Genomic DNA, 15,468 nt, shown 5'->3' on the forward strand with positions numbered 1-15,468 from the left:
TACCTAGCCACTTACCTACCTAGCCACTCACATAGCCACTCACCCACCTAGCCACTCACCTAGCCCCTCACTCACCTAGCCCCTCACTTACCCAGCCACTTACTTACCTAGCCACTCACTTACCTAGCCTCTCACCTACCTAGCCACTGACTTACCTAGCCACTCATCTACCTAGCCACTCATCTACCTAACCACTCACCTAGCCACTAGCCTAGCCACTCATCTACCTAGCCTTTCATCTACCTAGCCACTCATCTACCTAGCCACTCACTTACCTAGCCACTCACCTACCTAGCCACTGACTTACCTACCCACTCATCTACCTAGCCACTCATCTACCTAGCCACTCACCTAGCCACTAGCCTAGCCACTCACCTAGCCACTCATCTACCTAGCCACTCATTTACTTAGCCACTCACCTACCTAGCCACTCACCTAGCTATTCACCTAGCCACTCACCTAGCAACTCATCCAGCCACTCACCTAGCCACTCAACTAGCCACTTATCTACCCAGCCACTCATCTATCAAGCCACTCATCTACCTAACCCCTCATCTACCTAGCCACTTACCTATCAAGTTACTCAAATACCCATTTACCTTCCCCATTTACCTGTTTGTCTGTCCGTCCGTACGTACGTACATCTGTCCATGTCTCCCTTTATTTATTTTAGTTCCAAAACGTTTTTGATCTTTGCACACCTTGTGTTGGATTTTCAAGACTTAAACCAATCTTTCTCTGCTGAACTTATAATACAAGCCTTTTCATTCATCATTATAAAGTTGTTTTTTTTTTTAGGTTTTTGTTTAATTACAAAACATTTAAAAAAAATAAAAATCAAAGCCTTTATTTTCACTACCAAATTGGTATAGATTATGTTTCCTTTTTTTCAGTAATAAAATATTTTCCGTCCTTATTGTACTATATTTGTGACAACAATCAAATGGAATTAAAGGAGTCTCTTGAAAAAGCTATCCTGAAAAATATCTTTGTGAAAATACCAAATTCAAGAAAATTGCACAGATCCATTTCACAAATGTGGTTTCGTGAAAACCCTGAAATCTCAAAAGGCTGCTAAAACAACCATTGCAACATTCCCTGACCTAAAACCTACATGAAGGCTTGGAAAAAGTTAAAAAAATTCAGTTAATGCAATCATTCTTGTATGGAAGGAATAAAAAACGCCGCTCCCCGTCTCCATTGCCATTGCGGCTCACTAAATATGTTGTTTTTAAGCCGCTGGTGAGCCAGATTAAATTACACTCACTTGATCTAATTTACACAAAACTGTTGTCCTGGAACCAAAAACTCACTGTTTTTTATCTCAGGTTGACATAACCAGAAGTCAGGGATACATTCTGAGTTTTCTCTGCTCGTTTGATAAATAGACAAAAAAGGAACCACGTTCTTCAACCGATGAAAGTTAGCAACATAGAGCATGATCATACTGGGACAAACACAATCCAAAATAATCTTGTCTTTTGTAAAAATGTTTTTAAGTACTTTATGTTTGCGTGAGCTCATAATCTGGTTGAAAAACTCACAGCCCTCCGCCCCCATTCTTCTTTATTTTTCCCTCCCATAGAGTGTCAGGCGAAACAGTTTGGAAACCGTTGTCCTACCTGATAATGGATTTGGTGCCCCCCCTGCAGGCATACACCATTGGCAGTTCTTGAATACTCCCGGAAGATCAATGGAAGAACAGGAAGACAGTAAGGGGGAGCGTCGGGGTTCGCTGACGGAAGACGAAGGAGGCGCGGCGCAGATAAAACCAGAAATCCCGTATCGGCTCCTGTTCGCGAGCGGGATGGCGTAAAGCCGTCGCCGTAATCTCTTGTCAAGACACAAGGCTGCTGTAATGTCTTCCATCAGCAAGTGGATTATGCGCAGGGGAATTGTCATTTACACCAGCTTCACTTTTATGTTTCGCTCAGCTTAAAACTTAATAGCATTTAGCTCAACAATGGCCCCAGCCTGGTGGAACCCAGACTGCAGTGATTCGCTCCACAAGTGAGGTTCCATTGAGGTGGAGCTGGTCCACCAGCTCAGACAATGGGATGTTCCCACTGAGCTAATTAGCCGACGCCTTCCTATCTCCACACCACACATGTCCATTGTTGCTGTCGCTTCGCAAATCTCCGGCCCGTTCTATCTACGCTAGCTATTGTCTGTGCAGGTTTCCTTCGATAATCCCATGTAACGCCCTCGTGTTTTGTCTTCTCCCCGCCGGATCCGAGACCTGAAGTGACATGACCAGACACGGCTTTGGAGAGAATTAGATGCTATTTCACTTTCTATAAATTCTTACACGGCTTTTTGTCTTAAAGGAATTACCAGCCTGAAGAAAGAAAGCCTCGCGTACACAACTTCACTTACTCCCAATACATGTACACTAAACAAAATCACCTTCAAGGAAAAGGAGGATTTAAAACAAGACTGAAACATATCTCCAAGCTATTGCTGAAAGCAGGGAAAAGCCTTTTGGATTGCCCAAAGACACATTTTCCTATTCAACCGAAACGTTATCCACAATTTGGGCATTTTTGTTTGAAACCCCACACGCAGTTTTGCAGTTATGAGACCTGCATTCCAAGTTGCAGATTTGACAAACGTGCCACCTCCAGATGCAGATTAAAGAAAGAAGCATTACTTTTCTTAGATAATTTCCCAAACCGCATCGCCTTGGGGAATGCAGGTGTGGCGGTCGGAGGTGTCCTGTGTTTTTGCAGTTGTTGGAAGTATCACGAAAAGGGGGCAGGTTGGGTGATGGTTGAGATATTATGGGTGATAAGATGAGTTACTGTATGCATTTGAGAAAAGTGTTTGAAGGCCCACTTGCACCTGGCAAGGAGTCTGGAACGTATGGCTCGCGAGCCAGATAGAGATATTTTCAAGAGTAGATCTGGCGCAGAGTTAAAACAGAAGCCTATGTTATCTTCTCTGTGTCGTTACATTTGTAATGTATGTGGAACAACACAGTAAATCGCCTGTTTGGTCTAAAATGTATAGGGCAAAGTTTTGACTAATCACAAACTTCGTTTTGCTTGTACCGTAAATTCCGGAATATAGAGCGCACCTGATTATAAGCCGCACCCACCACAGTTTAAGAGGTAAACCGATTTTGTACATAAACAAGCCGCACCTGTATATAAGCCGCATGCGCCCACATTTAAACATGTAACACAAACACAAAATTAACCCATACCTGAATTCAAGTCCCGCGATTGAAACTAAATGTCCTTCAGTAAAGTCCACAGTCCAAAAATCATAGCCGGCAAAATGAACGGAAAATGATACCGGTACTTAAGGTTTGATGCAGACCTGCATAGTCCGGGTCCCGTTGAAAGTAATCCAAGGAAAAAAGGGTATATTTCCAAAGGTAAGGGTGGGAAAAATATAACAGATGAACACATTTACTCACGCAACTCCTTTTTCTTTAACCAACTTTTTACCCCCTCTTCTTTCCTTGTCTGTCCCTCAACTTTAGCGGTCCCCACTTAAACTCCGCACCCCGCGTTTGTTCCGCCCCTCATTTTTCGTTCACCCATGCAAAACATATCAGAATAAGTGTCTAAAATAAATACAAATAAATACATTACAATCATATACAGTTGCAAATACATATTATACATGGGTTACAAATATTTACAAAGAAAGACGGTACACAGAGAGAGTTTTCAAAGCTTTAATAATAATAATAATATAGCTTTGACAGGGCAGTTAATGGTAGCAACACTTGAGTGCCGCTAGCGGCCGTTAGAAAAATTACATACATTGGCCGCATCACTGAATAAGCCGCAGGGTTGAAAGTTAGGGAAAAAAGTAGCGGCTTATAGTCCAGAATTTACGGTACATCTCCAAGGAATCCTTAATTGGAAACAATGTTCACTGTTGAGACACTTTGTGATGAAAACCCACGGAACACTCTGTAAACACCCGAACACCCGGAGCAGTAGGGGTATTTTGTGACATTTTTACAAAACCATTTTGCTCACACCTTGTTTTGAAACCATTATCTGTGACAAAAATGATGGTCCAAATGAGCCTTAATAATCATAAATAATTGCGGGAGAGAGATCAATTTTAAGTTGTATATTTATTGATATCACACACAGTTTCTGGAATTATTATTTCATAGATCTTATTTATGAATTCATCAAACGTCACAAAGTGAACTAAAATGTGCTTAGCTATTGTCTCAAGAGCCTGTTTGTCTGTTTTTGTTGATTTTTTTTCTTAGAATAGATTGTGTTGCTCGCTAGAAAAACAAAAAGATCAAAATATTTTGCTGTGTTATCGCAATGTGTTGTTCTTAAACTGTTACAATTGCCCATTGCCCTCACCTGTGCCTGCACGTTTGGCGCCAGCTGCTGCTCATTGCATGATTGGCTCCTCTGCTATTTAAACTCAGTACTCCATTCACTCCTTGTCAGTCCGTCAACAAACCTCTGCACTTGCAAAGCATGCATTTTGACTGTGTCCATTATCCTGCTCGTGTATCCAGTACCCGGTAACGATCCCGTCTATCCCGTCCTGTCCGGCATCTTGCTCGTGTATCTGGTATCCGGTATCGATCCCGTCTGTCCCGTCCTGCCTGGTATCTTTCTCGTGCATCCTGTATTAGGTATTGACCCCGTCTTTCCCGTCCTGTCCGGTATCCTGCTCGTGTATCCAGTATCCGGTATCAATCCCGTCTGTCCCGTCCTGCCCGGTATCTTGCTCGTGCATCCTGTATCTGGTATCAAACCCCGCCTGTCCTGCCCGTCTGTCCTGTCCGTTGTCTCACTTCTTCTGCCCAGCGATCGCCGAATTGCTGGTGTTAGTGTTCCCGCGCATGACTGCCCCGTTTCCATAAAATAAAGCTTGGTGTGAAAACGTTACGTGTTCGTGTCCACCGACTGTCAAATTTAAGACCAAGTCGAGGACATTTGAAACAAACCAACAAAAACACCTGAATTAGAGGCAATTTTAAAGTTTTTTTTTTGTTTGTTTTTTTAAATTACATTTGAAAACTTTCCTATTGAAAAACATTGCACTCTGAAGTTTTAGACATGGAAAATGATTTTAAAAAGTGGAGTTTTACAATACTTGATGGATCCTCAGTCTAAACTGACAAATAGCTACTAATTCCCATGATCTCTTCTACATTCATGAAGCATTTTTTATCATGATGCATAAAAAAAATGCCTTTTTCTTCAAATCTTTTTAGTTCAATCAAATATAAATCTCATCAATGTGTTCGCATTTTTAAGACATTCAAAAATTGTATTTAAGACATTTTAATACCAATTAAGGCCTTATTTTCAGCATAATGAATTCAATGCCTTTTAAGAGTTTTCAAGGATTTGCGAGAACCCTGACATGATAAAATACGTGACAAAATAAGTGACTAAATAATTTAAAAAAAAAATTGAGAAAACGGAACAAAATACATGAAAACACACACAAAAATGGACAAAAAAATACATGGCAAATTGAATCCAGAAATAAACATGACAAACTGCACAGATAAATAGATCTGTTGCCTTTATGTCATATATTTAGGTACTACATTATTTATTATGTGCGTTCATTTATGAATGTGGTGTATGTTTGGAGAATTTGATTTAATGATATATTTTTTTTTTAACGTATGTTACTCAGTATTGGAAGTGGCAGTCTAATTGTTGTAAAATTCCCTCGAGTGAAGTCCATCAGCATTTTCTTTCTGCACATTCGAAATATTTCTGGGAATCATACAACTGCTTACCCGTTTACTGTACACCAGGTTGGTAGCTGTCTCTCTCTTCAGCCACACCCACAACCTAATATACTATGACGGTATATGAGACGAATAAGTACAGTGTTGAATAAGTAAAACTCCATTTCAGCGCACTGCTCCATTATTAATACCGAGCTGGCTGAACTTTGATTAAAACTACTGAAGTGTTCTTCCTGTGTGGGATTTTGATTAAGACAAGACGAGTCTTGCAGTCTTAGAACATGGCGTCCTTTTCCGATCTCCCTCTTTTGCTTGGTCCCTCTCGAGTGTGTTTTTTTTAAGGAGAGTACGCATCTTTTGTTTATTTTTCATTCAAAACTGTTTGCACAACAGCTTACCTCTCAGCTTTACGCAGATGAAACTAATGTTACGTAAGCATGGCACGTATATCGTATATTCCGGACTATAGATGCACCTGATTGATAGCCGCATGCACACATTTAGGGAAATAACTCAACTGAATTTTAAGCTATAGGCTTAAGCAGCCATAAAAATAAACGTGTCCAAGTGCATGGCTTACATTTTGAAATAATCAGCGGGGAAATGTCTAGTACAGAAAAATAACACGTGCCGCGATCAAGACACCTGTTTGTGGACTGTGTCCACAGCAATCAATATTAATCAAATTGGCATTAACATGTACACAGGAGTGCAACAAAAACATTCTCAAAACAAAATTCAGTTTACTATACCGAATAAAATTCAGAAGTCCGTACTATCTGTACACATGCTGAGTCATGCGACTGATCATAAGCTCTACCATAGCCTGTGCACATGACAACATTATAGGGAGGAGACCAAGTATTGCTACTGCTACATAAAAAAACATTACATATAAATTATTGGAATCTTTGTAACAAGTAGTGAAAACTGATTGAAGTATTGTGGTGGTAACTAGAAATCAAATTTTTCCTTTTCATTCCGATAATTATTATGTATTCTCTCAGTTAGTAACTACTGTCTGTGTGAATACTATTTTTGGTACATATGGTAGCAATACAAGGGCTTTTTTTCTAAAATTTTGCCATGTGCGCCAGGAATGGGAGAGCTTAAGATCATTTCCATGGCTCAGCATATGTACAGGCTGTTTAAACTGCATGGGCTTCTAAAATTTAGTCGGTACAGTACATTGCCTTGATAGTTGATAAAGTTTGTCGGTTACAGACACAGACCACAAATGAGTGTCTTAATGGTGGCACGTGTTATTGTAACAGTGTTTAAAATGTGGAAGAAAATAACTGCTTTTATTTCAGAAATTACAGTAATGCCGCAAAGTGTGCAACTCAGTTTTTTACCACAGCCCTAAGGAATGAAGTTTTAATGTAATTCAATATAGTCTTTACATAGCAATTGTGAAGGCTCTGAGCCAGATATTTGACGTGAACTGGCTCCCAACCAATAAGAGCAGGGTCCTTCCCAGTTAAGTCAAGTCAAATCACATTCATTTGTATACCCCTTAATCACAAGATGTCTAAGGGGACTGCACAGGATTACAATTACACCATCGCCTGATCTTAAACCAATCAAAATTTCGAGATGGTGATGTGTCATTGGTAAATGAAACAGCGTTTTATTGGCCTGTGCAAGCTTTTTGAAGTAAAAGACAGGAGCCGGCTCCCTACCAATCAAGAGTCAGCTTCATTTGAGATACTAATCTGTTGTTGTCAAACATAATGGCTCTATGACCAGCCATTTGGAGTAAACGACGGGAGCCGGCTTCCCACCAATATAGAGCTGGATCCCTTCAGGATAGTAATACGTCGTCGGCAAACGTAATGGCTGTTTGGAGGAAAAACGAGAGCCGGCTCCCCACTAATCTAGAGCTTGCTTTTTTCGGGATAGTAATAAGTCGTTGGTGAACGTAATTTTATGAGCGAGCTCTTTGGAGTGAACGACAGGAGCCAGCTCCCAACCCATCAAAAGCAGGCTCGCTACGAGATAGTGATATGTCATTGGTTAACGTGACAGCTCTAGAGCCAGCATTTTGGAGCTAGATTCCTTAGAAATAGCAACGTGTCATTGTCTAACATAACAGTTCTATTTGTATCAAACGACAGTCGCTGGCTCCCAACCAATCAAAACCAGCTCCCTTTGTAACACTTTCTTCTTTTGTAGTTTTACAATACATATGTTTTCAGGAAGGGCAGCACAGTGGCGCAGCGGTTAGCGTGTGTGCGGCACAGTTCTGAGGTCATGAGATCAAATTTTCCTGTATGGAGTTTGCATGTTCTCCCCATGCTTGCGTGGGTTTCCCCCGGGCACTCCGGTTTCCTCCTACATTCCAAAACCATGCATGTCAGGTTAAATGGCCGGTCCAAATTGTCCCAAGGTGTGAATGTGAGTGAGTTGTCTGTCTCTATGTGCCCCGCGACTGGCTGGCAACCAGTTCAGGGTGTCCATGGGCGGGGCTAATTGGGCGCCATGTCAACCGTGACAGAAGCTGGCGCCAGGGCAACTGTGACAATGTTTGGTCAATTGTTCAGTCCAAATTGTCCCTAGGTGTGCATAAGCGAGTGAGTTGTCTGTCTCTGTGTGCCCTGCAATCAGTTCAGGGTGCTCCAGCACCCCCGTAACCCTACTGAAGATAAGCAGTGCAGATAATGAATGGATGGATGGATGGATGTTTTCAAGAATTCCGTTTTGATTGACTTTAAACTTATAATTAAAAAATAATTATGATAGTACACTGTTGAGTGAAAACAAATATTGTATGACTTTATAAAATTGATTTATGAATTTAATGGTTGCATGCTTCAATATAATTGGTAATAAATGGTTAAAGGCATCAAAAAACGGAAGAGACATTTGGGAGCCAAAAGCTCTATTAGTGAAAGCAAAATTTCCTATCACTAAAAAGCCGGTTGAAGGAGGGCCATGTCTGTTAAATACTCATCGTAATTATCATAAATAAAGATACAAAATCTTCCTTAATACTCCGACCCAAAAAAAACGGGTAGCCTATTATATTTCCTAAACACATCAAGATGGTTCCCCAACTGTGTATGTTTGAACAAGAAACCGACACTCTCAAGACAAACACTCCAGTTTCTAATCAAGTTGACTGATTAAAGATAAGCATGACAAGACACTTTGTTGACTTTGGCTTTGGAACTATTCCACCTGCAAAGATACATTTTAAAAATGTGATTTCAATCTGGAGTGTAATGGAGCCTGAGAACCCTGTTAGTTGTTAATGGCTCGAAAATGAGAGTGCAAAAAAAAAGGGGGGTTAGAAAAACAATATTCCCATTAAAAAACGTCAAAGTCGAGGTCCCTGAGGTGACTTTTGTATCCTTCGGTAGCTCAGTTGGCAGGGAGTATTACTGTAGTGTTAAGTGCCGTACTCCTCAGGTTGCTGGTTTAATTCTGGTTTGAAGGAATCATTTTTAGAGCACTCAAAAAAAAACATGATTCTCTAACGAATGGTCTTTTGATTCAAAAGCACGAACACGGGAGTGCTCGAGAGTGGTCTCTGTGGAACTCCAGAGTTATTTTTATAGTTATACAAAGACAAATTCATATAAAATCTACATCCACCCTATCCTGCCTTTTGATTTTTTCTGCAAAACCCATCGACTATTTGTTCTACCCTTGGACATCTCTGGTAGGGCTGTGGTATCAAATGACTAGATCTTTCAGTTATTGTTTTAGCTTTTAGGGCAATTACCAGGTAACCAAATAAATCATGGTTCTTTGAAAAGTGTCATTTCAATTCAAAAGGCTCAACATAGTAGTCCTCAAGAGTGATGTGGAACTCCTGAGTTATTCTGGTAGCTCTAAGAGGACAAACTCCTATATAGTCTAGCTCCACCCTCACTTAACTGCAAATCTGTGTTTTTTGTTGATGTATACTGTAAATTCCGGACTATAGAGCGCACCTGATTGTAAGCCGCACCCACCACATTTTAAGAGGAAAACCGACAAACAGTGCCCGTGACAGGGGAGTTAATGGTAGCAGCACGCTAGCAACACGTTCGCAACACAGTAAACAGGTCTGGTAAAAAAAAACATACCGTACTTGTAAAAATCATGGTAAATTGTCCTCATCTTCTTCCTTAGAACTGAAGCCATCAAAGTCATCTTCCTCGGTGTCGGAAAGAAACAGTGTCATATAGACGTCGTCCCACGCTCCCGCAGCCGGACTGGCGCTGTCACTGTCGCTGGAACTTTCATCCACTCCTGATTCTGTGCCATCCTCTCCGTCACGCAGAAGACCGGCTTTTCGGAACCCGTTGGGGATGGTGGATTTTTTGATGCTGCCCCACGCTGTCAGGATCCACTGGCAGACTTGCGAAAAAGTTGCCTTTCGTATGCGGCCAGTTTTAGTGAAGTTGCAGTCTTCCTCTGCGCATATATTCCACCAGTCTAAATCTTACCTTTTGTACTCGAGCGCCGTTGGCGGCCGTTAGAAAAATTACATAAATTGGCCGCATCACCGAATAAGCCGCAGGGTTGAAAGTTTGGGGAAAACGTAGCGGCTTATAGTCTGGAATTTACGGTAGTAATTTTTTTGTGTTGTATACACATATATAAACTTATCTCTTGGTTAGTTTGTCCCTGAGGGCTTTTAGAAAAGGGTAAAGCTACTTCCAAGATTTTCACGTTTCACGGGGGGTTCTTGTCCCCTTTAACCGCCATAACCTGGGGATTACTGTACATATGTCCCCCAAGTCTTTTAACATACACCCTAGCATTTTAGCATCGGCCTGTTTGTGGCGCTAAACCACCAGATCAATTCAATCTTACTATTGAGCAAGCTAGGCTGAGATGTCGACTCGTGTTTTTCTTCTTCCTTCCTCGAGGTGTTTTGAGCCTCGTTCGCGTTCTATGCTCTCACACCCCGTTTTCCCGTGATCGCTTTACGAACACCTCCTCACGCCAAGCATCCTTCTCCTCTCGGGGCTACTTCTGTTCCTTTATGCACGGTGGTAGGATTAAAACTGTAGAAACGACGGCCTACCCTTTAGGTCTCACGCGCACCGTAGGCACCGGGCGACCAATGGCGTGCGAGCGTGGCATGCAACAGGGCACCCCACTTGGCCACCCACACGTATAGAAGAGCGGGGAGTATCTGTGAGAGTGCACGGTATCAAACAAGAAACATCTGTGGCCACTGGGCTGTGAAGACCGGGAACAATGGTGGCCCTTGGGCGGTGGCCCTGGCCCGTGCCACAAAGGCTGGGGACAGGATCGGGAGCCAATCGTGTACAAACAGACACACGAACACACCGCAGGAACAAAACCACTGGTTTAAATTTGTGACTCCAACAAAAAAAACATTTGTGATGGCTGAAAGGAAAAAAGTTGTTGCTGTTCTCTGAAAGGAGTAGTACACACGGCTGTAGGAGATCTTTAGTTTCTGGGTAATATTTTGAAAAGGAAAAAGATGGATCCAAATGTATCAAATCGGCATTTCGTAGTATGATAGAAGTTACGTAAGTTTAGCTTTCTGCGCCATCATTTTCCAAAATAAAACATTATCAGCTTTCAAACACCCTCATGTGCTGGCCCATACATGCCAATATTTTGACACTTCAGTGTTGTAGATTTTAAAGTGCACTTGTTTTTTTATGCAAAAAACTAAATTAATCTCTAGAATATTAAAAGAGCAAAAACAAACACACATGTGTTTGTTAAAACCGGCAGTGGCCAACTTTTCCCAAAAAGCAAATCGAACATGGTTGTTAGAGCAGTTGTTTGCACACAAATATTTCGTCTTGTTTCAAAGTAAGTGGACGTAGACTAGAATATTAGTATCATGTCAAGATTTTTTTTGTTGTTGTTTAAATTTCAAAAAGCGCTACATTTTGTTTTTCTTAATTTTGTTCGGTGATGGACAAAAGTGGTAGTCTCGATTTGGTGAGTATTCTTATTCCTGATTTGATTGGCAAAATTTAACATGCTATTAAAAAAAACACAAAACAACAATATACGTACGAACTGTAGCATGAATAAAATTACTTTTAAAATATTTTTGTCCCACCTTTTCTCATAAATTTTGTCCAATTACCGCTCCTTTTGTATAAAAGCACAAACTCGTTTGTAAAAGTCCTCCTTAATGTTAGTTTGATAATGCTACTTCAATTGAGTAGCCCTGGGGAGTCTGGCAAATCAGAAAAACTGGTCATGGTCTCATTATCCCCCTGACACAATGCATGCAGTTCTCTTATCGAGCCTCCTGGGGGCGATACCGAGACAAGCGAGTCTCAGAATGTGCTTGCTCTCGGTATCTCATCTCATCTCATTAGCTGCACCGCTTATCCTCAGTAGGGTCGCGGGGGTGCTGGAGCCCATCCCAGCAATCATCGGGCAGTGGGCAGGGGACACCCTGAACTGGTTGCCAGCCAATCGCAGGGCACACGGGGACAGACAACTCACTCACTCATTCACACCTAGGGACAATTTGGACCGGCCAATTCACCTGAAATGCATGTTTTTTTGGTATTTGAACAGTAAATGTCAAGATTCAATCATTTTCACATTGCAATCAAAATTGTGGCGTAAAATGAGAAATAAATATAATACGGAATAAATATAACAATTTAATATACTGTATTTTCTGCAGTACTAGGTGCATCCTCAAAAAATAGTATTTTGTGATATATATTTTTTTTTATATATAAGGCACACTGCACTATAAGGCGTACAAAATTAAAACTACAGTCAGAGCTGGGGTGGCATAAAAAATAAATGAATACATTTAAATTTAAATAATCTATTTTATTTAACATAAATTAACATTGTGACACCTGGTCTCAACCCAACTTTAACTTTATTGTCAAATTATTTTTTCTTCCCCCGGCACAATGAAAATAACAAGTAGTAGCAAGGTCAAAAAAAGACAAAGACGCATAGAAAAATATAAAAGTATGCATATGAAAAAAAAATATATAATGAAAAAAACCGTGCAAAGTATGTCAGGGGTTTGGAACCCTTTGGCATTGATTTGGCAGAAGGCATAAGGATGGGAGAGAGTAAGTCAAGGGGAGAGTTTAGGTCCCTGACAGGCTGATGGAATAAGCTGTCCTTGAGCCTGCTGGTTCTGGCTCTAAGAGTTTTGCAGTCTCTTTGCTAACGGCAGCAGGTTGAAAAGAATGTGAGATGGGTGGGTGGGGTCATAATAAAAAATGTCATCCCATTTTTATTATGCATCTCAAACTTTAGCCACCGTATGTTCTGGTATATTAGTCGTACCAGATAATAGGGCTTACTGAAGTTTCTGGCCAATATGTTTTTTTTTTAGATGTAACACAGTAAAAAAATATTTCTAATATAATATTTCAATAATGACAGAGGATGTATAGCCTCCCCTGCCTGCACATATCTGGTAGGAAGAAAGAACGCTCCACCTAAGCACACCTGGTGATAGACTCAGCCTGAAAATAATCCCTTAAATGTGATATTGTAAAACGGTCTTGAGGGACTAGCTCTCACTTGACTCCGACTATTTACTGTGTGAGGCAGGAAGGTTATTATCATTACTTGAAGCGGCTTTCTGAGTGCATGTAATGGAGAGAGCTTAAGTCACCCATTGCCACTCTGCAGTAAATGTGAGAGGTAAATGCCTGACTCTAAACTCCCCGCAGAGACATATCGATGCCATTTATTTCCGCAAACAGAGATGATAGCGCTTGCACACACAAGCCTATTAATGTTGTGACAAACACACACACCAACGTACACTGAGTCGCACACAAATTTGAATAACATATTCCACAGCTGCTGCTGTTCTCAATGGCCTCCCGTGCGGCTTTTGTGTGTTGACTCGTGTGAGAAAGTGAGGGCACGGAAACAGACACACACAATCGGACCAAACATATGGCACATCTCTTCTTGCGATGGCGTTACCTTGCCCTGCATGTCCTTGTCATGTTGTGGTATCTCATGTCTGGAATGAAATGCCCACTGACATGAATTATGACATGGGATGTTTCTGTCTGGTATGCATAGTACGGTCCCAGGTGTTAGGGCTGCCATTAGGGATCTGTAGGCAGGTGGTAGGCAGTTGCTCTCTTCTGCTTCGTGTGTGTAAACAAAACACACCCTCACATTTGGAGTTATCGGAGTTGCGCCGGTGAGCTTCACTCAATTGCAAATTAGCTCTTATCTGTACAAGTGATAAGCACATAAAGGTAAAATGAATCAACCAATTGGATACCAATATCAAAGGAAGTATCCGATGTCTGTGTTCTTTGCCCTTATTAATATATTCCTTTGGTGGGGTAGACTCAGATATAGCTTTTTCTTGGCCACTCTTCCTTGAAGGCTCGCATCGCAGAGTCTCCTCTTAGCTTTAGATGTTAAAACTGGTGTTTTTATGGTACAACTCAATTAATCTACTAGTTGATGACACATAAGGAATCTATTTATCAAACTAATCTAATTGTCCTCTTGTTTGGCTGCACCTCCCACTTCTCTTTTTACTCTGGTTAGAGCCTGTTACAATTATTCTCTGAAAGGAGTAGTACGCACCGCTGTAGGAGATTTTCAGTTTTGGGGTATTTTCTCACATGGAATAGCCAAGTTATCATTCTTTGGCCACTCTGAAAGTTCGATCACAGCCAAAAATATGATGATCCAGGTATATAGTAAAATCTTTGGCCAAGTATTTTCTAATCATCCATTATCCTTATAATACAATTCGCAAACACAATGTGCTGTTGGAACACTGGAGTGCTGGTTGCTTGAAAGATATATAGATAGCTGTATAGATAGCTGTATAGATAGCTGTATAGATAGCTGTATAGCTGTATAGATAGCTGTAAAGCTGTATAGCTGTATAGCTGTATAGCTGTATAGCTGTATAGATAGATAGATAGATAGATAGATAGATAGATAGATAGATAGATAGATAGATAGATAGATAGATAGATAGATAGATAGATAGATAGATAGATAGATAGATAGATAGATAGATAGATAGATAGATAGATAGATAGATAGATAGATAGATAGATAGATAGATAGATAGATAGATAGATAGATAGATAGATAGATAGATAGATAGATAGATAGATAGATAGATAGATAGATAGATAGATAGATAGATAGATAGATAGATAGATAGATAGATAGATAGATAGATAGATAGATAGATAGATAGATAGATAGATAGATAGATAGATAGATAGATAGATAGATAGATAGATAAAGAAGCACCAAAATCCTGGTGGGCCATTCCACAAATGTTTTCTGAGAACAACAGGGCCAAGATGCTGAGGAACTTCAGCTTCCAGGCTGAATAGCAGCTCCTGGCTAACCAACTAGACATAATTGGTGCTGGACAAAGAAGGAGGTGTGATTATAGTTATGGTTAATCCAGCTAAAGCCAACATAAAAAAAGGGAACACAAGTAGAAAAATCAAGGGTTACACAAGCAGTTGGAACAGATGTGGAAGGTCAAGGCCAGCATGGTCCTCTGTAGAAGTGGGGTCACTCGGGGCAGTAACTCCAAAACTGGAGGAGTGACTCCAACATATTCCGGGAACAACATATGAAACCACAGTCTAGAAGTTTGTAGTTCCAGGAACAGCTAAGAAACTGCAAAGAACCCCTCAAACTACCATGTCTCTGGTAGATGATACAGACACTGCTCCACCATACTAACACAGCCTCTAGCAAAATAGAAATAATGGACCCACAAAATATGCTAATGCACCTGCCATAGATTTTTCAGTATCTTTCTACCTTCACAAATATGGAGATCT

This window comes from Urocampus carinirostris, chromosome 18 (assembly GCF_059441175.1).
Source record: "Urocampus carinirostris isolate Australia breed hairy pipefish chromosome 18, RoL_Ucar_1.0, whole genome shotgun sequence".
Taxonomy (NCBI): domain Eukaryota; kingdom Metazoa; phylum Chordata; class Actinopteri; order Syngnathiformes; family Syngnathidae; genus Urocampus; species Urocampus carinirostris.